Source organism: Pinus tabuliformis, chromosome J, assembly GCF_031772625.1.
Source record: "Pinus tabuliformis cultivar Carrire ecotype Pingquan chromosome J, CPIR1, whole genome shotgun sequence".
In the NCBI taxonomy this organism is placed as follows: Eukaryota; Viridiplantae; Streptophyta; class Pinopsida; order Pinales; family Pinaceae; genus Pinus; species Pinus tabuliformis.
The window spans coordinates 948,391,730-948,419,701 of NC_142295.1; the positions used below are offsets into that span (position 1 = coordinate 948,391,730).

Here is a 27,972-nt window from a genome sequence, read left to right on the forward strand (position 1 = left end):
AGGTTGGAAGCATCAAATTGATCCAGTAGAAGAATCTGATTGGGTGAGCCCTATGGTTGTTCAAGAGAAGAAGCAGCAAGGTGAAATCAAGATATGCGTAGACGTACGAAAGCTTAATGATGCGTGCGTTCATGACCCATTTCTAACCCCGTTTACAGATGAATTTTTGTAGAACGTAGGGGGACAAGAAGCTTATTCGTTCACTGATGGGTTCTCAAGGTACCATCAGATTAAGATTGTGTCGGAGGATCGCAACAAGACGACGTTCAAGACGGAGTGGGGATGCTTCCAGTACACAATGATGCCATTCGAGCTGAAGAATGCGCTTGCGATCTTTTAAAGAGTTGTAATTGTAGCATTCAAAGAATTCATCCATTAACTATTGGAAGTGTATTTTGATGACTGGACTGTGTTCTTTGTTGGTAAAACGTCATGTTGCAAGTCCGCGCCTCATGTTAGATACTTGTCGCAGATACCAAATTGATCTAAATTTGAATAGGTGTATCTTTTGCGTGCCTTATGGGACACTGTTAGGTCATGTGGTCTGCAAGCATGGATTAATGGTAGATCCTGTGAAGACATCAGTGATTTTCAATTTAGAAGCTCCGAAGAATGTAAAGCAGTTGCGCACAACATTGGGGCACACTGGTTACTATAGAAATTTCAATAAAGCTTATGCACAAATAACTACGTCGATGGAGAAGTTACCAAAGAAGAACACAGCCTTCTGCTGGGATGAAGAGTGTTAACGCAATCTGGATGTGTTGAAGGAAAAGATGGTGACTGCGCCCATTTTGGTGTTTCTTTACTGGAAGAAAGACTTTCATGTGCATGTGGATTCCCCTTGTATTGCGTTGGGTGTGGTATTGACCCAACCAGATGAAGGTGAGATAGATCACTCTATCGCCTTCGTGAGTAGGAAATCGTCAAAGGCCGAGAATAAGTATTCAACTACCGAGTGCGAAGGATTGGCGATGGTCTACGCACTGCAGAAGTTTCGACATTACCTATTAGGCATGCATTTCAAAATGTATACAGATCACTCCACTCTCAAGTACTTGGTCAACAAGCCTGTGTTGGGGGGGAAGATCTGTAGATGGTTATTTCTATTTCAAGAATATGATTTTGAAGTGATTGTAAAGCCTGGACGGTTGAATGCAGGATTATATCATTTATCCTGAATTGAGACAGAAGAAGAACCAACTAGTTTGGAAGAAGGGTTGTTCGATGCACAACTCTTTTTTGTACAGGTTGCAGATGATCACTTTGCTAATATAATTCAGTTTATTGTAGAAATTTTGAATAATATAACACTTATTCACAGGGATTATCCTGATTATACACTATTTGCGGAATGCATGCATAATACATAACCTCCTCTACCATTGATCATCAATTTACGGAATTAAAAAACAATCGCATGCGCACATTGAAACATCAATCACACATATCAACACAATATGTAATGGGGAAAGAATACAGCTGAAAACCCCCAACTATATGTATATTATAATGATAGAGAACATGTAACAATACATAATACAATACTCCTCACAAGTACTCAGTACTATCTCCACCTGCTACACACAAACTAGCTCAGATCTGAACAAGCCATGGGTTCAAATCTCCTCGACTGTTTGCCTGCCTCTACTGCGCAATCCAAGTTGAGAATAGATCAGATCCAAGTTCGAATTCCCTTGGCTTGTACTACGAAATCCTCATTGGCAATCTCAATCAATGATTGTGCAAATCTCATGCACAGCTATAGTCACAACTGATAGTAGTCTCACCCTTTCACCCACCTCTAACACTTGTCTCCACTGAACTGTCCATGCACTGAGTTAACTGATGTATTATTTAGTTGATTTATGAGTTAATAATTAGTGAATTAATTAATAATTAATTCACATCACTCATCACTAGTGTATTTGGCAGTTAGACTAAATACAACTAGTTCAACTAAGTCAAACTGAACACAACTCCATCAACTCGTCAATCAACTCTACCAAACTCATCACTTGAGTTCTAACTGAAGTCCATCATGCAATAGCTCAACTAACCCATAGGAAAAGCGTATTTCCTTCTGGCAGTTGCATGTGCCACATCCGTAGCTCGAACTGAAGTGCTGCAAGAGGATAAGATAATGTTTATAGTCCAAATATTATTAAGAGCTAATAATATTCGACTGTTCTATTTTTAGACTGGCAGTCTAAAAATAGACTCTGCCCATATGTCTAAAAATAGAGGTCCATCTATTTTTACCAACATGACCAATCATCCATAAATAGCATCCTGCAACTCATAGACCATGATCCATATGTCTAAAAATAGACATAGTCTAAAAATAGACTTTGCTCCAAAAATAGCCTGCGGGCCCACTTAATGAAGGCGACTTCTTTTCACTAAGCTCCAACATCTTGTTGCATTTTCAACATTTATAACTATTGGAACAACCCTGGAAGGATATTCTACTCAGTAGAAGAAGGAATTGGTGGTCGGTGCTGCCGACTTTTCTGTGATTGTAGGACACTTGTATAAGACGGGTACTAATGAAATATTGCGTCGATACATTATGGAGTTTGAATGATCTCGTATCATCGCCGAAGCACATGGAGGAGTGGTGGGAGGACACTATGTAGGTAGAGCAACCGCGCAAAAGATACTGTGCACAGGGTTATGGTGGCCGATGCTACATAAGGATTCTAAGGATATTGTGGAGCATGTGATGCATGTCAGTGGATGGGAAAGCTATTGCGAAGGGATGAATTGCCTTTAAATCCTCAGATTTCATTATAGGTATTTGATAAATGGGCAGTTGAGTTTGTGGGTCCAATACACCCACCAGGGAAAAAGATGGGCACGCGGTACATTATTATTGCGACAGAGTATTTGACGAGATGGGCAGAATCACAACCGGTGAAGGAATGTAGCATCGCTTATTGCACAAAAATTGTCACCTTGACATTCTGCAATCTATGTGAGTCCATTACCACTCATACTTTCCTCATTTGCAAGTCTTAAGCCTCAGTTCTTCATATCAAGCCTTGAAAATAAGAGAAAGCCCTCAAAAGTCTATAAAACTCTGGTTCCGCACTTTCTCTTAGCATTACCTACGGTCCCGCACCTAAAGGTCATGTCCCCTGCGCACCTGACCGCTCTGTCTCTGTGTTATGGGTGCGGACCCTTGTAAAAGTCAAAAAGGTGCAAGTATATTCTTAAAAACTCACTTTGAGTCATTTCTAGAACCTTCTGGAAGGAATCTTGAGGTGGCAAGTTCGCTCCTTTAAGGTTCATGCATCCCATACCTTAAGGAGCTAACCCCTTGATGTGAGGAGCTTATCCCTTTGAAGGAGGACTCTATCCCTTCATAGGTGGACCTGTAACCTCCTTCCTTTGCACTATAAAATGAAGCATTGGGCTGGTTACTTCGGAGGTTGAAAGCTGAATATTTTTGAGGTGAAATGCTACTGGAACTTAGTCTTCCTAATTGAGCTTTTGTGAGGAGAGATTACATACCTCTTTGATCTCATTTGGAAGAGTGTGAGGCTTGTCAAAGTAAAGGAGATTCCTATTTCGGACCCTAGGAAGAGCTTGTACAACATCAAGGCACCAAAGGTTGTAAGGTTCTTCTATTTCAAATTTAATACAAATAAGTTTATTTTTCTCAATAAGCTATGTTTTATGGTTTATTTTATGGATTCCTTGATCACCATAATGAACATGATTTATGATATTAGCTATGCAGGTGTTATTTGATGTGTGCTTGTTTGTGATTGCAGGTTCTCAAAAGGAAACTCTTTCGGACGGTTGAAGGATGACTGCTACAAACTAGCGTTGGACTTAAGGTAGGGTCTAAACACCTCTATAGTTTTTATTAATGAATCACAATATGTTTAGAGAAAGGTATATTTGCTTGTCTTGCTTGTTGCTAGATATATTTTGATACTAGGGAGATCAGCCTTGTCCGTAAGATCGATTTATCCGGCCAACAAATTGGCGACTCCACTGGGGAACTGAATTTGGTTTTTGGTTTTCCTTTTTCTTTGACTTGAGAAACTTGTTCTTGTTTCTGGTTTTTGCTTGATGTGTGTGGGATTGGGTAGTTTTTAGGATTTGGATTATTTTTTGTTTTTCAAAGTTTTCAGAGGACTGCACTTTCTTTTTACAGACAGTGCGGGCATCTCCGCACTTTTCCTTTAGTACACAGAGCGGTACCGCATCTGGTTCTTCTGGAAGCCTGCGGACCTTGTGAAATTTTTTGAAAAACCTAAAATGTTTTCTTCCAGTTAAGTTTAGGTTTCATTTACGGCTTTTAGTGTCTACCCAGATCTGCATGTGTTCTGTCAAAAATCTCTTGTGAGTAAGTTCCATTGGTATTTTTGTTTTAGATGATTTTCTAGAAGTTTTGCATGCCTGGATTGGTTTTCACTTGGTCTATGTAGTGACTCAAAGATTAGAAGCCTAAGAAACCTTAGATTACCCTGGTGTCTTTTTGTCTTCTTGATGAGTCTGACTGGTTTGTGAAATCTGCCTTTGGTGAGAAATAGATTTATTTTTCTCTTTGCAAATCTTTGAACGAACTTGGTTATAAGTTTTGAATTTCATTTTTATAAAAGAAAACATAGTTGGATGTTTTTTGATTGATTTGTTATTCTGAACGAATTAATCCTTAGTTTACTGAATAACTACGTAAAATGTCCTAAAAAAGAATTGAATCTTTTATACATTAGGTTTTTAGAAGTTTTTAGATCTCAAGATTAGTTTTTGTAGTTTTGAGTGTTTTCTAGAAATTGTAGAATCTCTTTTGAAAGAATCTTTTTTTGTAGTTTTTGAGTGTTGAAAAAGAAAGGGATTTATTGTGAGCATAATTAGTAGTCTTGTTTTGAGTTCTTATTGAAAAAGACAAAAATATTTTCTTTTCATTTACATGTTGAAAGAAAGATTTATTTTTCAAAGACTTGCATTCTCAAATTCTTTCTTTTAGCTAGAAATTCATTGAAGGAAAAACGGATTGTTTATCATTTTAGGTGCATTTTTAGTGTTTTTGGAGTCGATTCTTCACACCATCAAAATTTCATTTCCATACCTATTGAATTAAGAAACAACCCATAAAAGTAATGCTTAATTAAAATTGATCTAACAATCTTTTTTATTTCTAGGGCTCTTATCACCAATATAGCTTAGGCTAGTATCTTGGAGTAGGGAGTAATTAACTCTCCAAGATAGTTAAAACAAACAAGTAGTTATATCTTGTGGTAGGAAATAAATACAATTGTAATTGATATAATCTGGGAAGCTTCTCTTAAAGGATTCAATCACGAGATCATGTCCGAACCTTTGAGACAATCAAGTCTATCTCATTGGGAAAGATAGAAGATTTGCGCGTATTATAAACGGCAAACCTCGGATTAACCATTTCCGAGGAGCCTGGGGTCACTTGTTGGTAAACCTTGGATTGATCATGTTGAGGAGCCTTCAAGGGGATTGAGATTTGTTACTCTGCCCTTGCGCGTAGATTGGATCGTAGACTGTTCCCCTAGTTGTATTTTTTGCTGTTGGTAACCTTAGTGTCCATAAACTTAAGATTATTTCCTAAGGTGACGGTGAAGGATGGGTCTCACTGTACTTGGAACAGAAATCGACTAGACTCACTTGGACTCTCTGGGGGTTCTCTTCACTCGAGACAGTTTTGTGAAGAAACTTGTGCTAGTTTGTTTCATTAAGCAGGTTGTCGGGGTAACTATTCCAACCGCCCTTTCTGTATTGAATTCTACGACGTTGGATTTCATCACCAACTAGTGTTTTTGGTACGGAAAGTTACTGTTTGTGTGTGGTTTGAACTCTTAGATTTTTTAGGCGTGTGATTCAATTGTTTGGTTCTTTAGAGACTTTAGGTGGTTTTATTGAGATTTTCTTTGTTTGCGTGTGAGTAATTAAATATTTAATCGTGGCTGAATTACTGAGACAATCCCGTAGACTTCGGGGGCAACCTCCCGAGTATACACCAAGCCAGCTTGAAGGGCTACGAGCTCTTGTATCACCTAGTGATAATAGAGTTGGGTCACTGGAAGCCGGAGAGTCATCTTTAATTGTTCATCCTGATTATCAAGTTCAAGCAATAAAGTATATTTCTGAACCAATTTCATTTTTCAAAGTTACTGGTAGTATTTCTCCTATCAGTGAATTAGCTGAAGAACCTGAAATTTCTGAACCTGAAACCGAACCTGCTGCTACTCCATCTTTAGGGTTTGCTTCTCCAACTTCTAGTGGTCTTGGTTCACCCAGGGTAGGAAGTATCATTACCCAAAATCTTCCTTCTGGACTCATTTCTATTGAAGAATTTGTTGTCCGGACGAAGATATAACTCTCCCTGCAAATCAACCAACTTTAGAACTTAGGGAGCGTGAATAATTTTTCTACAGTCCTTTTCGGAGTGATGCTTGGTACGTATCATTGACAAACTTTTTAGAAAACCCGGGTCTTAGGTTTTCACCACCTCAAATTCCTTTTCATCCTACACCCAGAGGTTATTATCCTCCTTTGAATATGTCAAAACAATCATCCATGTTTTCCCAAACACCGGAAACATTTTTATATGGCGGTCCTTCTGTTCCTTCGGGGTATCAGTCACTCACTGGTACTTTTTCAGGAGCATCTCCTCAACCAATTGAACATGAGATATCAACTGGTAATAACAGAACTCAAGCGTTGAGCATAGAAGAAATCCTTATGATGTCTGGTACTATTCCAAATCCGCAACCTCAAGGTAGTCAGTTACCGCCTGGAGGGAAACCTCAAGGTAGTCAGTTACTGCCTGGGGGGCAACCTCAAGGTAGTCAATTACCGCCTAGGGGGCAACCTCAAGGTAGTCAGTTACCACCTGGGGGGCAACCTTAAGGACAATACATACCGTCAGGACAGTACATACCTCAAGGTCAACCCCAGACATAGTACATACCCCAAGGTCAACCCCATATTCCTCAGGATGCTTATAAACCCCAGAATCAGTACGTGCCTGAGGGTTATCAACCTCAAGGTCAGTACCCAACTCAAGGTTTTCAACCGCCTTTTGGTCAGTCATTTTTACAAGGAGCTGGAAATGTACCTCCTAATTATTAGCCCTGTGTTCAACCAGGTTATGGTCCTCCATACGTACAACCTTTTATGGGTCCCAGAATGAATATGGTGTGGGATCCGTCTCAAACTCAATAGACTTTGCAACCTAATGTGCAGTTACCTTATCAAGCTGGACAACCTTTGGTTTCTGGTCCAACCCAGCAACCTGTCCAACCTATGGTTCAAACCTTTGCACCTGGTTTAGTTCAGCAGCCTGGGCCTAGCTCACCTCAGACTCCGCCTCGAACTGCTGCATTTTCTGTTCAACCTACCACACCTATTTCTGGAGTATCTGTAGCTTCGGTTTCTACTATCCCTGCATCAGTGCAAACTCCTCAAGTCTCTGTGCCCCAGTCAGGACCTACAGTTCAGACTTCGGTCTAGATGCCTGCAGGACAAGCTGGTCCAAGTACAATTGCCACAAGTCAACCGTACCAGGGACAGTATCAATCCGGTCCTACTGTACAAAATCCAGTCTATCAGTATCAACCGTACCTTGGCTATACTTATCAACAGCCTCAACAACCCCAGTTTGGTTCGGTTAATCCTAGTTTCCCAGGAGGTTATAACATTCCTAATGCAAATCCGATTCCAGGTTATCCTGGATATCCTCCTCCTGGAGCTGGTCTCATTACACAAGGTTTTCGCGAACCTAACCATCAGTTACCATTTATTGCAACTTTGGATTTACCTGATTTGTCGTGCCTTACGAACGATCCAATTTATTATCTTCCGTACTGGCCGCCAATGCCTAATAAGTTGCCCAGTGATATCCCGAAATTTGAGGGTAAGTCAGGTGAGGATCCGTTAAATCATGTTATGACTTATCACCTCTGGTGTGCATCTAATTCCATCGTTGATGATTCAATTCGATTGCATATTTTTCAAGGAACTCTTATTGGTCTTTCTGCCAGATGGTATATTGAGTTACCACGAGGCTCTTTTTATAATTTTAGTCAGTTAGCTACTTCTTTCTTAACTCATTTTTAGTTGCCTGTCAGATACAACAATGGCACGGAACTGTTAACTTCACTAAAACAATCCACGTCCACATATATTTCTGATCATATTCATGAATGGCGACGTAGAAGGCGTTTAGTGAAAGTTTTCATTTCGGATCAAATTTTAGCGGAATGGTTCGTTAAATCATTGTTACCTAAAATCACTGAAGATGTAGCTAAGGCAGGAGTTGTCACTGAAGAGCAAATCATTGCTCAGGCTTAGTACCTTGACCTTGTCTATACGCAGTCGGGTACTTTACACGAAAAAATCCCTAATCTCCCCAAAACTACAACTCCTTCAGGGTCGCATGCCGTTGATGGTATGATTGATTCAGTTAGTACTAAAAGCAAGAAGAAATCTTCAAACAATTCTGCTCCTACCATAACTTTACCTAATTCCTCGAAAGGAGATTCTTCCATTGAAGTTTCTGCCAACGTCCATGTCATAGATTCATCTACAACCAAATCCGGTAGTAAAGAGAAGGGCAAGAACAAAAACAATCAAAATTCAAAAGATAAAACAAATAAAAATGAATCTATTGACGAAAAACGAAAACCTCGCTATCCTTGTTTCATTTGCGACGAGGATCATTTTACCAAAGAATGCCCATATCGAGCAAAGTTTTCGAAATTTGTTAAAGGTTCTCAAATGCCTGTTGTCTTGAAGGATCCTTCTCCTACTCAAGATAGTAAAGTGGTTGCTTCTTCCTCGAATACCTCAGAAGAACCCATTATGATGATGTCTCATGTTAGGATTGCGATGCGATCGCAAGATTATGGTAGTAAAAATCCTGTTGATGGTAAAGAAGCAGAATCTTCTAATTCAAACACATCAACTTCACCTCCTCCTGGTTCCAGTCTACTACAGATCGAGAAACCCAACCTTGACTTAGTAATCAAACTGCCTGCTAAAGGTATATTTCAGAAATCAGCTTTCAATCCACATGGGGGAGATGATCATAATTATAACATTGTTGAAGACTTAGCTGTTGCCCCTTCAGCAATGTCGGCTTTGGAAGTGCTGCAATCATGCCCAACACAATGTAAATTACTATTGTCTACTATAGGAGCTGTTGATATTCAGGATTCGAACCTAATAATCTTCGATTTAGAGGATAGTACACCCCGCCTTCCTCCTCAAATGGCTTTCCAGATTCCAGTGTTAGTAAAAAATAGACCTTGCTTTCGAACTATGATTGATGAAGGGGCTTCTACGTGTATTATGTCGATCCAGTGTTGGAGATCTCTTGGTTCTCCTACACTCAATCAATCTCCGACAATTCTAAAGGCTTTTGATGGCTGTGGGTTCCATCCTTTTGGTATTTTGGAAGATTTACATATAGGGGTCGAAGGCAAAACCGTAAATCTAGATGTGGAAGTGGTTGATGCCCCTCTAGATTACAACCTTCTCTTGGGTCACAGTTGGTCTTATGCTATGAATGCTATTGTTTCACCGATCTTTCGGCTTATTAAGTTTCCTCATAATGGAAAGATCGTTACGATAGACCAGCTGACTTATTTTTCATCCGACCCAACCTCTTCAGATAGTGTTCAGCATGTCGGTAAAACGACTATCCCTTACAAGGACGTTGGGGTAGGTTTGATTAGAAATTCTGGTTTACTAGGAACTTTTTCCTTCTCTCCTCCTAACGTATCGCCTTCTATTGTAACTATTCATATGATTTCATCGAACACTATTGCTTTTGATGATCCTTGGATCGCACCTTCCGATTCTGAGGTGGATTCATTTGATGGCGCAATGCCTTTGAGTCCCTTTGAAATTTCATATCAGGCTGTATAGTCGTTTTCTGATTCCTGACCTATCACGAGGATAGTTTTTTCCTGTATCAACCTCGTTAAAAAATGAAACCAGATGTCGCGAGGATAGTTTTTTCCTGTATCAACCTCGTTAAAAAATGAAACCGGATGTTGCGAGGATAGTTTCTTCCTGTATCAACCTCGTTAAAAAATGAAACTAGATGTTTTGAGCATAGTTCCTGGTCTTGTGTCAAGCTCGTTAAAAAATGAAACAAGGAGTCATGAGCATAGTTCCTTGTCTTGTGTCAAGCTCGTTAAAAAATGAATCAAGGGTTTTAGAGCATAGTTCCTTGTCTTGTGTCAAGCTCGTTTAAAAAATGAAACAAGGGTTTTGAGGATAGTTCTTTTCCTGTGTCAACCTCATTAAAAAATGAAACAACTCCCTTTCCAAGTCGAGTCTTTTCAAGATCTCGAAAGTGAACCTTCATTCCATCCACCTGGTTGAATGCAATGAAGCTTGGGGGGCATGTACCTCGATTTGCGGTCATTACACTGGGGGCATGCGAACTTATAACAAGCATAGTTTTTCGTTTCAAGTTTGTTAAAACATGAAACTGAATCCAAGCAGAGTTCTCTATGGTTCAAGCTTGTATAAAAATGAACCCATACCCGTTTTACATCTCATGATTGCCGTCTTTATCCACTAAATTCTGCTAGATGAGCCTTGGTTGTTTTCATTCCATCACCACCATCTCTTTGGTTGATTATATGCTTTCACTTGGTTGTTTTTACTTTCCTGAGGGACCGCAGCTATGAGTGGTTTTGTTAGCCAGCCTCTTAACCATTACATGTTTTGAGCAGTTCCACCATTTCCGGAACCAATTGCTACCCTTTATACCACTCGTTCCTCTAGGACGAGTCTTCTTTAAGCTCTTTTCTGACTCGTAAAATCTGAAAAGATTGCCAAGATTTTTCCTTTTTAAACTCGTTAAACAGAATAAAAAGGTAGTCCACTTTCATTTCTTTTCTGACTATATAAACATGAAAATATTACTGGACTTATGTCGTTTCAAGTTCGATATTGGTTATAAAACGACATGTCTTCGATCGCTTTTTTACTTTTTCGGATCGGAGTCACTAATTATGAAAAGTATTCCTTGATCGTAATGGTCAAGCGGTTCTCTCAAGTATTATTTTATACCTTTTCGGGCTTGGGGGACACAAATTCATGAAAAAGGACACCCATGGAGTTTCCGTAAGTTTTTCTTTTGACTCCCTAAAATTGAAAAACACCGATTTTTTCCTATACTGGACTCGTTAAAATTTAACAGTAAAGGACCTGTTCAATTTTAAACAGGAACGAACCACTCCTTCTTAGGGTTCGAATTTTAAACTAAGTTGGACTCATTCGAAGGATGAGCTTATAACCAAGAAAATGTTATCCTCCTCAAGCTTGTCAAAAATAAAGAGGTACTTGCCAGAAATGGTGGGGGAAAAGAGAGAACAATGAACCTGTTTGTTATACTTTGTGTTTTAGAAAAGTAATTAACCACTCTTGAACGCGACACTTTTTGTTCACCTGGGTTGGGAAATCCTTTGCCTAACAGTTAATCAAACCATATTAAAAGTCTTCAGCTAGTTTCTAGGTATTAGCTTTGGGTCAATTGTCACCAAACCATCTGCAATGTCGTTATGTGTTCAAGAGGTCAGTTCAAATAAACCATTCATTTGCAAAATATCTGTCATCCATTTTCACCATCCCTAAGTTATTCCTCGCCAAATATATTTCTTCAAAACTTGATCTATGATTTTGTGTTGTGGGCTTGCCTACGATAGATCGCTTTCTATCGACTTCAGCTCATTATCTAGAAAGATGATCTAGGAATCGTTAATACCTTGGAATCTGCATGCCCTAATGGCAGGTTTCTCACCTTCGACGACAGGTTGCATCATTGAGCTTCGATCAAAGGATTCTATGACATATTCGACATCAGCTCATTTATTCGCATTTCATGGATTGTACTGAGTACTTTGAGAGCCATTGACATTATTGGTGGTTTCTCTCACACTTGTTAACAGTTCACATCATTGACTGGTAATCAAGTGGTTTCTACCATGTTCGACTTCGACACATTCATTCACATGGATAGAATCGTACTAGTTCGGGAAGCAGAAATCAAGACCCTGGATCTAGTTTCCACCATCCAGGCTATGAGGAATTTTGTTATTCATTATACAGTGGACTATTCATAAACATATGGCTGCGCCCATACTGTGTCTATATATTTCTATACTCGTGATGTATTACAAAATCATTCCTGTATCAGAGCAGTTTAGTTAGTTTTCTAGTCAGTTTTGATCTGAGCATGGGAATGCCTACCTTAGCGATGATATGTTCACATATATATATTTTGCATTGAATGTTTTTACAGGTTCCGACTGGGGTGTCCACAAGATGATCCTTGAAATGATAAAGTACTTCACTCTTCTTAGATGACAAATTCTATCTTCATCTATTACAGACTTCGCACTTTAGGGGGAAATTTGTTGCACAAAAATTGTCACCTTGACATTTTGCAATCTGTGTGAGTCCATTACCACTCATACTTTCCTCCTTTGCAAGTCTTAAGCCTCAGTTCTTCATATCAAGCCTTGAAAATAAGAGAAAGCCCTCAAAAGTCTATAAAACTCTGGTTCCGCACTTTCTCTTAGCATTACCTGCGGTCCCGCACCTAAAGGTCATGTCCCCTGCGCACCTGACCACTCTGTCTCTGTGTTATGGGTGTGGGCCCATGTAAAAGTAAAAAAGGCGCAAGTATATTCTTGAAAACTCACTTTGAGTCATTTCTAGAACCTTCTGGAAGGAATCTTGAGGTGGCAAGTTCGCTCCTTTAAGGTTCATGCATCCCATACCTTAAGGAGCTAACCCCTTGATGTGAGGAGATTATCCCTTTGAAGGATGACTCTATCCCTTCATAGGTGGACCTGTAACCTCCTTCCTTTGCACTATAAAATGTAGCATTGGGCTAGTTACTTGGGAGGTTGAAAGCTGAATATTTTTGAGGTGAAATGCTACTGGAACTTAGTCTTCCTAATTGAGCTTTTGTGAGGAGAGATTACATACCTCTTTGATCTCATTTGGAAGAGTTTGAGGCTTTTCAAAGTAAAGGAGATTCCTGTTCCGGACCTTGGGAAGAGCTTATACAACATCAAGGCACCAAAGGTTGTAAGGTTCTTCTATTTCAAAGTTAATACAAATAAGTTTATTTTTCTTAATAAGCTATGTTTTATGGTTTATTTTATGGATTCCTTGATCACCATAATGAACATGATTTATGATATTAGCTATGCAGGTGTTATTTGATGTGTGCTTGTTTGTGATTGCAGGTTCTCAAAAGGAAACTCTTTCGGACGGTTGAAGGATGGCTGCTACAAACTAGCGTTGGACTTAAGGTAGGGTCTAAACACCTCTATAGTTTTTATTAATGAATCGCAATATGTTTAGAGAAAGGTAGATTTGCTTGTCCTGCTTGTTGCTAGATATCTTTTGATACTAGGGAGATCGACCTTGTCCGCAGGATCGATTTATCCGGCCAACACCGCTATAGCCGCGAAGTTCTTATTTGAGTATGTCTTGACAAGGTTTGGGTGTCATAAGTTCCTAATGAGTGACAAGGGTAAGCACTTTCTGAATGAAACTATTTCCACGATGCTCGAAGAATTTCAGGTTTATCATCAAAAGAGTACGCCCTATCATCCTCAGGAAAATGGTACTGTTGAAGCATTCAATAAAATATTTGAGAACACATTGAATAAGATCTGCAACACACAGATGAATGATTGGGATGTGCACATACCAGCGGTCCTACGAGCTTATAGGACGACGTGTAAGAAGTTGACAAGACAAACCCCATTCAGACTGGTCTATGGGATAGAGGCTGTGATGCCCATGGAGTATATTGTGCCGAGTTTGTGAATTGCAACATTGACTGATATGGCAGACCGCAAGGCTATGGAGGAGAGCCTTGCATAGTTTTTGGAGTTAGAAGAAGATAGGTTTTAGCAGGATTTCATTAACAGGTTCAAAAGGAGTGCGAAAAGGCATGGCATGATAGAAATATTAAGCTACACACCTTCAAGGTAAATGATTTAGTCCTACTATATGATAGCAAGTTCACAAAGTTCCCTGGAAGTTTCAAATGCACTGGTTGGGGTCCTATGTAGTCAAGGAAATTACAAATGGTGGCACAGTTTAGCTCACAAAGATGAATGGGGAAATATTCCCAGGAAGAGTCAATGGGAGTCAACTGAAGTTATATCAAGGGGATCCTACCCCTGCACAATGACTACATGATGGGAGGACAGTCTTAGTATTCCAGGCAGCTACGGGGGAGTATGGGACTACAAAATACACTGCCCGAAGACTGAGAAAACAGAGTAATGGGGCTGCACGAGGGAATCCAAAAGTGCGCCAGGAGGAGTTGTGCCAAGAGGGTTGTGCCATGGAGGATGGTGCCACACAGATGAGTCTAAAAATAGAAGTTGGATACACTGTAGCTGATGGGATGGAGAAAATCTAATCCTTTCGATAGATAACTACTGCAAATCTATCTGACGAATTCCAGATTTTCATGAAGGTACTTAGTTATATTTATCATGCATAAATATTACAGATCTACCAGTTTCACACAATAAATAAGTACTAATTCATTTTAAATAGGTTACAGAGCTAAGATACATAAACTTTGCACAAGTAAATAAAAGGAAACAAATGCTTCAATTTCGGCTCAAAAAAGTATTTATTAGATAGAAACGTTCAGATATAGACTTCTTATCCATGCGCACTCAGCTGCAGGGTCCTGCACACTCAGCCTGTGGACTTACCAAGGTCTCTGCGCACTCAGCTGCTGAAGTCTTCTCCTTTCGCCTAAGTACAAGAAACAAAATTTTCTTGTTGTTGATGATGCTGAACCTGCCAACATTCAGGGGATCACCCCGGTATGAAGTCCCAACTAGACCTCACACCATTTGGTGTGGGAGTCCCATCCAGTATGATGGCCCGGTTACCATTATCTTAACTGTTTGCCTTAGCTCTTGCTTGTCAGCATAAGAGAGTGGTATGCTTTATCTTCGAGTGGTGAGGTTTGCGTGCTTGGTGATTAATAGTGTTACTTGTGTTAAGGTGCTTTCACCAGAGAGAGGAAGGGTGGGAGTGTGTCCCAAGTCGGATGAGAGGAACCCTAACTTTTTTAGTGACAAACAACACAACAGGACGTGCATATCTTCCAGAGGAGGAATCTACACAGATGCGACAGTGAAAACACACAAGGGAAGATAGCACATACAACACTCAATGGGCAATTTGTGCAAGTGCGACGGTCATTATAACAAGTTTATGTGAAAGGTTCTGTCTCATGTTCGGGAGGTTACCAACACGGGCATGACAAAATTAACAACATATGCAACACATTTTCATTAATATATATGTATTATAACAGTTGAATGAATCCAAGTGTTAAAACACAGATTAAAGCAACATGCATTACAAGTGTTCAAGATGAATCTTACAAACAGTTACAACACATGTGTGAAAATGTGTTGGCCTGTTAGCAGGCTTCTGAATTAAGCAAAAGTTCCAAGACACATCGATACACCATACATCACTAACCTCGTGGGTGGGGCATTAGAGCCACTACTTACTCCTCAAAGAAAAGATTACAAACTCTCAAGGCTATGTGGGAGGAGCCAAGGTGAAAAGTCCTTTGCATGTACAAATGAGGGGGTATTTATAGCCAAGGGTGAAACTGACCCTTGTGGTTGTTCGACTTCCCTCATGACTGTTTGACTTCCATGACCTTTCAACTTTACATGACTCTTCATATGACAAGTGGGTCTCTTGGAATTCCACGTTACATTACATTGATTAACAATATGGCCCACAGTGGAGATGTGGATGACATGACTCATGAAAAGACTTGACATGGCAGTGTTGGTACATTCGTGTTTCTATTGGTGTGCATGTCGAGCTGTAGTATTTCTGGGTGATTGATGTCCTCATGGTGTGTCATAGCTTCACCTCTATATGGAAAAGTGCACGGAGTCTTCGATGGTCGTTGGGTTTGCTTGATGTTGCATTCGCACGTTGCTCCTTGCTTATATGTTGGTATGCTTGACAGCTTCATCTGTATGCGAAAAGTGCATGTTCGTCCATTTTTCCTTCTGTGAGCACATCTTTGCATGTTCGCTTGTCCGTCCATCCGCAAACACATCTTTGCATGATCGTCCTTTCCTGATCACATCTCTTTGCATGCATTGTTTGTTCGTCCGTTGGCGAACATGTCCTTCTGCATGTACTCCCTTTGTTCATCCCATCTGTCACCGCGCCATGTTTGTTTGTGTACCTGCATTTGCAGTCACTCATGATGAGATGACATCAAATCCATAAACCTCCTAGTCTACCATGATACATGATTGTTTCGGATGACCAAGAGAGAAGAGAAGGTCACAAAACTGCGCGAGGCAAGCTTTGAGCTGGGATGGAGGCTCCGGGAACTACTGGTGAAAACTGTGCAGAAGTCGATGGGAGATGATGACCACCAATCTGGATTGACAGTGGCTGTCTGCAGGATCTGGTTTAGCTGGAGGACAAAACTGTGCAATTTTTGGAAGGAGCGGGCAATGGGAGCTTAGCAGCCAAACCTACGCAATTCTAGGAGGGAATTGGCAGCTAGTTGTTAGGACCTTGGTAACAAAAACTACACAATTCCTGGATGGAACTGGCAGATGGCTGCTCTGACCTTGGCAAAAAAAACCGCGCAATTCCTGGAGGGGACTGGTAGTTGGTTATTGGGAGCTATTGGCGGGAAAAAATGTGCTGATGCTGTGATGCTAGCTTGTTGATAAACTCTATGCAGTTTCTGGGATGAGTGGACTATTTGGCAGCAGAGGGCTTGCTCATTAAATCTACGCAGTTTTCCTGGTGAGTAGTTGGCCGACTGACTAGTGGGCTGGATGGAAAAACTGCGTAATTTTCTGAGGGAGATAGGGATGGGCACTGGGTCTCTATCTAACCTGTATGTGCAATTTGCTCAGTTAATGGGACAGGCATGGTCTATAGCCTTTGCACAATTTTTGAGGGGAGTCAGTCCTAGGGTGACTACCGGGTCAAACTCTCCAATTGAATAGCAGGAAGGTTGATCGATCAGCTTGCGAGTAACACAACTTGAAATGGCTTTCTTAGTTCGTATGTACTGTTCTGGGTGACAGTCGATCGAGTTGATGGCAGGGGGAAGGTCCGGTTGTGAGAGGGTGATCTAGTTGTCAGCGCTTCAAAAAAATGACTAAGTGTGTGAGTGAGTGAAAAGGTACATACATGACCTTGCAAACACACACTTACATGACCTGATGATGAGACGACTCAAACCATCTAGACACACATGCTCAACATGACCGACTAACCGTGCAAGTTGACAAGTGCGACAATTGTGATCGATCGTTGGATGACCGCGACAACTCTTACGTGACAGTGTATACGACTATGTGTGTGAGTGCAACAGATGTTTACATAGCAAACACAACATGTACACATGAAGCGGGGCCCTTGCGAATGAATAGAAAATGGTCGCAAGCGTGACATTCTTACCAACATGCAAAAGTTTTCTGCTGAACGATCAAGCAAGGTGGGCGCAAAGACTCACACTAGCTCACGAGGTGAACCTAAGTGTGTGCAAACATCAAGTTAAACTCTCAAAGGAGGCTCCGAAATTGGATGCGGGCCAAAATTTTGGAGGGTGTTGGAGCCGCTACAACACTTGGCGACACACTGGTAGAACTCCAACTTCTTTGTTTTGGTTCATTGATAGCACAGGGCCTTGGTCTTTCATGGAGTATTGAATTGTTGTGTGCATTACTTTGTTTTCCCCACTTACCCCATGGACAGACACGGTTCACCTTTTGCCAACCCAGTCAAACACAACAAAAGTTAAGCTTGATCACAGTGTTTCAAAATCTGGAAGGGTAGTTTAGCTCGCGAGTTGAATATTTTTAGAGTATAAGTTTTCATATTTGATGTTGCTTAACTGCCAGTAGGCTTGGATAATACCCTGACAGAGTAATGCATGAACACATGCATTTCTCCACTGCCAGCGAGCCTGGTCAGTACCCCGGTGGAGTTGCATGCTTCACCTCTCTGCACAAGAAGCCTTTCTCTCCTTTCGCCTTTGTATTTTTTCAAGAGGAAGTATGGTGAGGTGTTCAGAGAGAGTTTGGGTGTTACCCGGTTAGCCCATAATGCATTCATTAGGGCGAAATTCCAGTTGTGCTGCTTAGAGGAAATAGTCTTTTTGATTATGCGGATGAGGTTTTTGTTCGTGGATTCTGCGAGACTGTTTCCCTGGGGGTAGTAGTTAGATGAGCATTTCAACACAATACCATTTTGTAATGCAAAATCATAAAGTTTTAAAGATGAAAAGTATGTTTCATTATCAAAAACAAGTGATACCAGAATGTTGAAGCGTGAGATGATGTTCTGCTGGAGGAATCCGATGACCTCCTGATCGTTCACTTGTTTGAGCAGAACTGCTTCTATCCACTGCGTGAAGTAATCAGTTGTTGTTAGAATGTAGCGGTGCTATTTTGACGAATGTGGGAAAATTTCCCCAATGATGTCCAAGCCCCATTGTTGGAACGATTCGGTCACTGCAACAGGGTGTAGTGGGGCTGCTAACCTAAGTGTCCCGTCGGCGCATCGCTAACAGACCAAGCGCTTGCGGGCATAAGCATGCTCATCCTTGAATAATGTGGGCTAGTAGAAACCAGTCTGCATAACTTTGTACGCATTGGTGTTTCCCGCAAAGTGACCCTCGACAGGTCCATCATGCACATCTTGTAATACCCTCTTTGATTCATGTGCTTCCAGGCACTTGAGAAAAACTCAGTGGTTGTGCTTCCTGTATAGCACTTCGTGCACCGACTGATATACTAAGTCTTTGAGGTGTAAATCCATCTTCTATCTGATGGAAACGTGAGAGGGTACGGTTCCATGCTCAAGGTAATGGTGCACATCTATGTACCAAGAGGTTCTGTCTTCAATGGGTGTTTCTTGCACTAAATCATACATTTCAACTTCCTACTCCCATCCAGTGAGCTCTTCTCCCTCCTCCGGCACGTGTATTGCTTCAGTTGCAAGTTTCCAAATCCCATGTACTTTGACCGTGTGAAATTTCTTGATGTCAAGATCATATTATTGCAAGCCTCTCATCCAGTTCGCACATCGTTCACCTAGTTCTTGTTGTACAAGCAATGTGTAGACTGCTGGGTGAGGGACCTAGACTATGTAGTGGTTCCTCAGCAAGTAGGGTCTGAAGTGTTTCTCCACCATGTAAACTACATATGCTTGTTTGTCAATGGTGGGGTAGTTGAGTTCTGGTCCCTGCATGATTGCGCTCATAAAGGAGATGGAACGTTCGCCATTCATCTCGTCCTTCTAAGTGAGTACTACAGTGAGCGAGTTATTGGAGGTGAAGGTGTATAGCAGGAAATCCCTTTTGATTTCTAGTTTGTAGAGTGCAGGTACTTCTGCAATAACCTGCTTGATACGGGTGAATGTGTTCTTTTCCCTCTTGCCCCAGCTGTAGGTTGTATCTTTCTTGATCATGTCCTGCTTGGGTTTGACTATCTGCACATAATCTGAGATGAACTTCCGGAGGAAGTTTGTCTTGCCCAAGAAGAACTGCATGGCTTTCTTGTTGCTTGGGTGAGGGATCTTATAGTCTGGACACGATCCAGATCAACCTTTATCCCGATTTTCGCAATGATGTGTCTAAGAAGGTTCCCCTCAGACACTGCGAATATGCTATTTTTGGGATTCAAGGAAATCCCGTATTTCTGGCATCGCTCAAAAATTTGCTTCAGATGGTGTATGTGGTCCTCACATTTCCTTGAGAACATAGTCACATCATTGAGGTATACCACTACGCTCTGTCCAATGAGTCTACCAAAAGTGATGTCCATTGCATGCTGAAAGGTTGGGCCTGCATTCACAAGCCTAAACAGAATTTGTTTGTATGTGAACGTACCCCACTTGGTACGGAAGGTAGTCTTGAGTCTGTCAGGTTCTGCTACTAGAACCTGATTGAATCCTGAAAAACCGTCGAGTAGGGAAAACAACTGTGCCCCAGATATTTTCTGCAGAATGTGCTCCATAGACGACAAGAGGTAGTTTTCTTTGTCCGAGGCGTGGTTCACATTTCGGAAATCAACACAAAAGTGGATTTCCCCAGACTTCTTGCGTATAGGAACACGGTTTGAAACCCACGTGGAATGACGAACTTTTTGTATGATTCATGCATCCAATAGCTTGGTGAGATCTTTCTATATGAGGGGTTCAAGTGATGGATGTACTTTCCTCAGCTTCTGCTGATATGGCTTGGCCTCTTCTTTGATTGGAATGATGTGTTGGATTATCCACATATCATAAGTTTTCAAATCATCATATGTCGACGCGAACACATACTAGTACTGTTTGAACAAGGGGACAAAGGCTTGCTCCTCTTGCTATGTGCAACACATACCAAGATTGATGAACTTCAGATCTTGTTCTATTCCCAGGTTGATCAGTTCGTGCATCATGGTGGAACTGTGGGTTTTGCTGTTCCTTGGCCCCTGAAAGTGTTCTTGCAAGTCATAGATCTTTTCCAATGATGCCACTCCCTTCAGAATGAGTGACCTTTATTTCTACCGGCTTCTACTTGAAGAGATCACTCCTACTCATCTTCATTTATCGCTGCATCCTTGAAGGTGTCAGTGTTGGCCATAAAATGTAGTATCTTTTGATCATCATCAAACACGCATAATTTAGTTATATTATCTGGGATAGATGGTCTATACAAAATTTCAATAGTAAATATATCCCTAATCGGTGACATCCTAGAGGTTGTGTTTTCCAGAGCATTGGCAGCTGCATTACGCATACGTGGTACAATAGTGATGTTAAATGCTTGGAAGTTAGAGATTAGTCACCATATCTATTGCTGGTAACTTTTGAGATGTGGTGAAAAATAGTGAATGGTGTTACATACTTGTCATACCACTATCTATGAATCACCTACCACTTTGAGCGTGACCACGTTGAGGCTAATGGCTTTCTGCAAGCCCAACACGAGTGCTTCATACTCAACAACGTTTTTCATGCACTCGAACTCCAAGAGAATCGAAACCAAATGCTTCATGTTGTTTGGGTCGATCAAGACACACCCGGCTCCTAAGCCATCTTATGTCTTTGATCCTTTGAAATACATGGTCCACAACTTGTCTGTACACGAACCGTTCGACGCGCTTTCATTACTGCTACTGCTGTTCCTACTTCTACTGCTACTATTGGTACAATGTACTATAGATTCTTCATTACCATTAGTTGGGCAAGGAAGGAGACCCTACTATGTGTCCGGTGGGTGATGAGCCCCAAAAATGGACAATTATTTGGGCTCATTCAACCTCCTAAGTTGACTTAATCCACCATTCTCATTGGTTTATTGCATGTTTTTGATTATTTTTATGTTAATAGAGTGAATTTGGTTAGTCATTATGCCAACAAGTCTAATGGGTGCTTTGTGTAGCCTTTTTGTTCCACTTGGAGACAAAATTGAAGGTCTTAATGAGCACTTGGCAGCCAAATTCGTGGGAGAACAAGCTAGAGGATTTGTAGGAAGGTGTCCCCCTCATTTATGGGCCCTTACCTCGAATTCTCCACCATCAGCTCGGAGTTCAAAGGCCACCAAATCAATGAGCACAAGGGCAGCCAAGCAAGTCAAGTAGGACTGCTGTTAACTACAAGTCTTGGGCAGCCAAGTCCCTAAATTTTAGGAGGACTGTTGGGTCCTCAAATTGTATAAATAAGAAGGATTAGGGCCTCATTTTGGTTAGCCAGTTAGTCATTTTGTTAGCCAGTGGATGTTAGCTAGTTAGCCAGTAGATAGTAGCTGGTAGTTAGTCATTTCATAGCCTTGTTGTAGTCATTTTGTAATTCGATTTGTATGCAATAGATTAGCTTTGCTTTCAGCTCATTCTCAAGCTCTCCTTGTGGACAGTTTTGATGTAACTCTTCATTATTGATTAATAAAGATGAATTCAGCTTTGCACCAGCTCTAAATCTCTCTTGGGAGGCTGTAGCTCTTGGGGTTGGGCCCATCTCAAGCGCCCAGTACCTCCCCTGTTTATCTTTATGTGTGTTTGCTGCGTTCTTAAAATAAAATCTGCTCTTTAGGTCTTGCTTGGTTATTTTGGTTGTTTTTGTTGGTTAAAGTAGCTTTTTATGTTTGGGAATCGATTGGTAGGAGTTTGTCATGCATTTAGATCTTTCGGAATGTTCTTGTTCACGTGATGTACATGGTTCTCTTTCCAAACGAGGCTGCTGTTCATTCATTTCATTGACAGTTAGATTAAGTTAGCTAGGACTTAGTTTGTTTGCAAGAATTCATTGATTCGGTTGAATGTGAATTGTGCAGGGCATCTCTATCACTCACTCACATGGTCAAGCTTCATCCGAGCCATCTGATTCATCCCATATCTAGGCTTCTCGCTTCACACCCATCCTCTTGCCCACGTAACCCTACCTTCTTCTCCATTGTTGTCTCAACTACCTTAAAGCCAAATCAGCCTCCCACATATCATCTCACCACCCCATCCATCAGTTCCTGGGTCACTTCAGACCCCCATCCTACCTCCATAACCATCCATGCATCTTCCATCAATCACCCATCCTCAAAAATCCCATTTCAAAACATCCTGTAGAAAAATCCCAGAACATCCTGTAGAACCCCTGCAGACTTCCTGTAGAAGCTCATAAACGCGGTTTCTTGGCAACCAAACTTTGTGAAACTCTCTGGAAGGATGTTAGGGACCCCTTAGACCCTCTCTGAACCTTCCCGACCTCTTCCAAGCATTTCTGCTCCTTGATCCACCTCTGCACAGTCAAAAATAGTTAAAAGCACATGCATGATAATTCCAACAACTTAAACAAAAATACAAAAAGATGTTTTCTTCAGATAGAGGTAGTCTAGACACATTTATTTTACCTTCATAGAAGTAATGGCATCTCTTTTAGTAGTTTGCATGCTCTCCTTTGCATCAGTAGGACTAGCTGGTAGAATTAGGGTTTGCTAGGGTTTGCGTTTCTTTTTGGCTTTCAGTTTCTTTTCGCAATTAGATTAGCTTCTTCGAGTTAGCTTTCATCCATCAATTAAAAAGCTTCTTCTAAGAGCTCATAGAAGTTGGCTTAAGCTCTTAGCGGACTTGTGCCAGCTGACCAAGTGACAGCTGCGGCAAGAGCTAGTACTTGTGCATACAACACCGTCGCTTCCAAGTTTGTTACGAACTACCGGGTTGATAAAATTGAAGAAGGGAGTTCCAGGAGTTGTAGCATTATTGCTACAATACTGGGGCCCACCACCTTTTTGGCGCCGTTGCCGGGGAAGCGTCAGAGTATTGGTGATTGTCGCTTTTCTTCTATTTTCCACTACAATCTTCTGCTAAGTAGTTTATTTCATTTCCATTATGCAATTTCGTTTATGCAAAAGTAGATTAGCATTTCTCACTTTCATAGATTAGCATTTCAATTCTGCAATTTCATTTCTGCAAGCGTAGATTAGCATTTCAATTCTGCAAGCGTAGCCTAGCATTTCATTCCTGCAATTTCATTTGAGCAAAATAGATTAGTCATTTCCTGATTTCATTTCAATTCCGCATTTTCATTTCAGCAAGATAGTTAGTTGCAGTTCAATCTATTTTAGTTTTGCAGGTACAAGAAGAAAAATACAAAAATCAATCAAAAAGATTTCTTTTCATGCCTTGTAGGAGTAGAGATAAGTTAGAAAAATGATTGCACAACACCCCCACTGCTTCACACAGCCAACCTTCTCTCTTCTTCGATGGCTGTGAGAGAAGAACCCCTAAGTGGCCAAAAAGACATATTTAAAGAACCTCTAGGGGAGAAGAAGAAGAAACCATTCCTCTGGAGCAAATGGCTACAAGCAGAAATGTTGGGAGCAGTCCCTTGTCCAAAGACGAATTTGAAGATCAGATAGAAGATTTCAAGAGTGATATGAGGCAGTTTCTTGCCATGCAATTAGATACCCTGTGGATCCAAAAGAAGCAAGAGGAAGCCAAGAGGGCTTTGGTCATGTTTTGTCCTAGGTGCACTAGAAAGCATCCTAGGAATGAATGTCCAATGCACTCCCTAGAAGTGTGTTTCATCTGTGAAGAATACCATCCTACAAATCAGTGCCCTTCCTTGCCTGGACTTAAAGTTGCATATCAGAGAACCAAAGAAGCCACTGAATCACTCCGTTATATGAACCAAAGGAGGCCATATGGACCTAGATCTTACCAGCAGGAACTGCAAGGGACACCCGAGACCTATTATGACCCCTATCAAGCCACCTTCATGCCCTCTTGGGGTCCCCCTGCTCATCCTTCATGGTTCACACCTCCTCCTTGTTCCTTCACAGATCCATATTATGCCCAACCAGTTGCTCATCCATTTCACTCTTATGCTCAGCCACAGCCTCAGTGGAATGCACCTTATTAGGAGTGGAGGCCCCAGTACAACTCTCATCCCGCTCATTTTCCTCCACCACCTGCTCATCCACAACCATAGCCTCCTCCTCCACCAAGGCAACCCCAAATTCCTACCCAACCACAATGCCATCCATCTCCATCTCAATTTCACACCTCCACTCAACTACCCGTACCATTTCCAAAGCCATACAATGGAGTAGCTCAACCCAATTGCAAAGCCGAGGCACAACATGTGCAAATGACTCCTTTTGAGCTCAATGATGTTCACCAAAGCTCAGGAAGAGTGTTGCAAAAGAGAGAATCTATTGACGACATTGAAGGACCAAAGGAAAAAGAAGGTTCCAAAGAGGAGATCAAAGAACCATGGGCTGCACTTGATGAAGAGAAGACATCAAAAGCAGAGATAAAGAAAGATCCCTCATGGTTACCATCAAATATTCCATGTACTCAAGAGAAAGATCAGCAAAAAGAGGAAGATGAGAAGGTCATGATAGAAGGTGACATGAAGAATGATCCAGATCAGCAAAAGGACCAAGGATATCAAAGCTATATTGAGACATGGTTCCAGACAGTCACTAAGTTGCAGTGGTACTCTCTTCCTCAGCTATGTTTGATCCCTTCAAAGTTAGATCATTTGGTCTCTGAGATCCGGATAGCTGTCAAAGCATGCATTTCAAGCCTCCACATCAGTTTATCTCTAATCTCGATGTGCACATGGCTCCATTGGAAGTATTCTTATACTTGAAAATGATTTTGTTTTTCAAGTAGGGTAGGGTAAAAAAAAAAAAAAGAAAAAAAAAAAGAAAAAAGAGAAAAAAGAAAAAGAAAAAATGAAAAAAGAGGAAAATAGAAATCTAAGGTGAAAACCTCCTCGGAGGCGTCTTAGATTGACTCATTGATTGAAAACCTCCATGAGGCGGTCAATGGTTTGGAAAAAAAAGAGAAAAGAAAATAATATCTTTGGGTGAAAACCTCCCTTGGAGGCGCCCAAGGCAGGCAATTAGGGTGAAAACCTCCATGAGGCGCCCTAGTTGTTTTTCAAAAAAAAAAAAAAGAGAAAAAGAAAAAAGAAAAATAAAACTAATTCCATTGGCTAATTGCAAGTTGCAAGAAGGACGTTTCATGACAGGAGGAGCACTCAAATCAAGGTCAAAGGAATTTTTCTTGTGCCTTCTACAGGAAGCTCTGTATTTCTACAGGAAACATCCTGTAGAACCCTTGGATGAACCAAATTCAAGTCTAAAATGGAATCTAATGGTGGGAATCTGTTGATTAGGCCTACAAGCACTTGTGTGTCCATCCCTTGCCTTTCTCCATCATTTTTTCCACCTCATTGTGCTTCTACAGGAACTTCCTGTAGAAATTGTGGGAAACTAGACATGGATTTCAAAAAGTGGTTTGGCGAACATGGTAGCTTCCTCAAGGGTTCAGAAGTCCTCATGCAATCTTCCAACTCCTCCTCCATCATCTCCATACCTGCATCACAGCCCAAGCTCAGTTTTCCCTTCCATGCAAACACATGCAAAGTGCCTTGAAGCAAAAATCCATAGAACAAAATTTGTTTTTGCCATAACTTGAAAACCATGCATCCATTTGACAAACCGTTTTATGGGGAATTGTACAAGGGTGATGGCAACATGCTTGAGCAGTTTCATCCAATTCCGGTGCACGGTTTCCAAGAAATCAGCCTCCATCACCATCAGCCATTTTTGCATTTTCTCCATAACCGTGCATCCGTTTCAAAGCCTGTTTCATGGGGATATGCATATGAGTGATGGTAACCTACCCAAGTAGTTTCAGCCGATTCCGATGCACGGTTTTCGAGAAATCGATCTCTGAAATCTTCAGCCATTTTCCATTTTCTCGAAATCCGTGCATCCATTGATCACGATTTTTCTATGGGAGATGCATCATGATGATAGAAACATGCTCAGCAAGTTTCAGATCAATCCGCTTTACCGTTTGGGAGAAATGGCGAAAACAAGTTCTGGTTCTGTGACAATGCAGCAGCAGCAGCTTGAACGTGCAGATCTGAACGTGGAAACAATTGCATGCAGCTCCGATCCGGCCAGAGGACACTTGCACAAGGAAAAGCAATCAAAAATCATCAGCCGAGCCCTCATGCAATCAAAGGATCCAAGCATGCAGCAGCAGAACATGAGCATGCAGCAGCAAAAAGCTTCACAAGCAGCCGTTTGACTTCAGGTACGTGACTAAACCTTGTTCCTCTGTTTGCATGAATCTAATCTAAGCATTGCATGAATGAATGAGATGGTCGGATTAAAAAATCGGTGGCCAGCTAACTGGCCACCCTCGTCCAGTTCCAACAACGCTCGGTGGGTGCAATCGACACGCGTGCTCAGCCATCTCCGGAAGGAAATTGAAAACGGGTAGTGATGGGCAGTTAAACTTCAACGTGCTTGATGGATGAGATTACAAGCAGAGAACGAATAGTTAAACACTGGAGTGGAGACCAACAGTTTGCATGGGCCAGTACACGTCTCTGCCACCTCACCACAAATCACGCCTCAATTAAAGTTTCTCGGCTGACTCTCACCATCCGCTGAGTAATTTTTCCATGTTCTTGACAACAACCAATGCAATACATCCAACCCTGAGACGCTGCAACTCTGATCTTTTTGTTTTGGCTACTTTCTGTGGTGCATTCATAAACAAGCCTTCCATCATCTAGTCTACTGTCATCATCATATGGAACTGAATATTTGCAAGCTTTGGGGATAAGGATTGGTTTTAGTAACAATCTCTTCCACTGTAAACCACCATCTAAAAGATGATGCTGAGAGGAGTCTAATTGTGAAATTGAAGACATAATGTGGTTATCAGTTCACTTCGAAGTTGGAAGGTATGTTTACAGATATGAAGACTTCCAGGGACACTATGCAAGGCTTCAATGCATTGTTGGCTGGCTCCAATGAAGTCAGCAAAGAGCCTACTTTGGCCGTGCAAGTTCTCACAACAGGTTCATGGCCAACACAGCCAGGTGCATGTTGCAACCTGCCCACAGAAATCTGGGCTGTGTGTGAAAGGTTTAGGGGATACTATCTCAACACACACACTGGTCGGAGATTGACATGGCAGACTAACATGGGAACTGCAGACCTAAAAGCAACCTTTGGTAAATCTAGGAAACATGAACTTAATGTTTCCACTTATCAGATGTGTATTCTAATGCTGTTTAATTCAGCAGATTGTCTGAGCTATAAAGAAATTGAACAGGCAACAGATATCCTAGCTGCAGACCTGAAAAGGTGCTTGCAATCTCTTGCTTGTGTAAAGGGAAAATGTACTGCGTAAAGAACCTATGGGCAGGGATATAGGTGAAAAAGATACATTCCAGTTCAATGACAGTTTCACCAGCAAGTTTTACAAGGTGAAAATAGGAACAGTGGCTGCACAAAAAGAAAAGAACCACTCAGCACTAGAGGTAGAAATAAGACGTAGAGATGGAAGAACAGCTATTCATGTCATCATCGATAGTTGTGAATGCCCCAATGCACAATAG

General features: G+C 41.2%; 1 pseudogene; it reads left to right on the forward strand.

The window, feature by feature from the left end:
• Positions 1–560: 560 nt before the first annotated feature.
• Positions 561–27,972, forward strand: LOC149229924 (cullin-3A pseudogene; annotated as a pseudogene).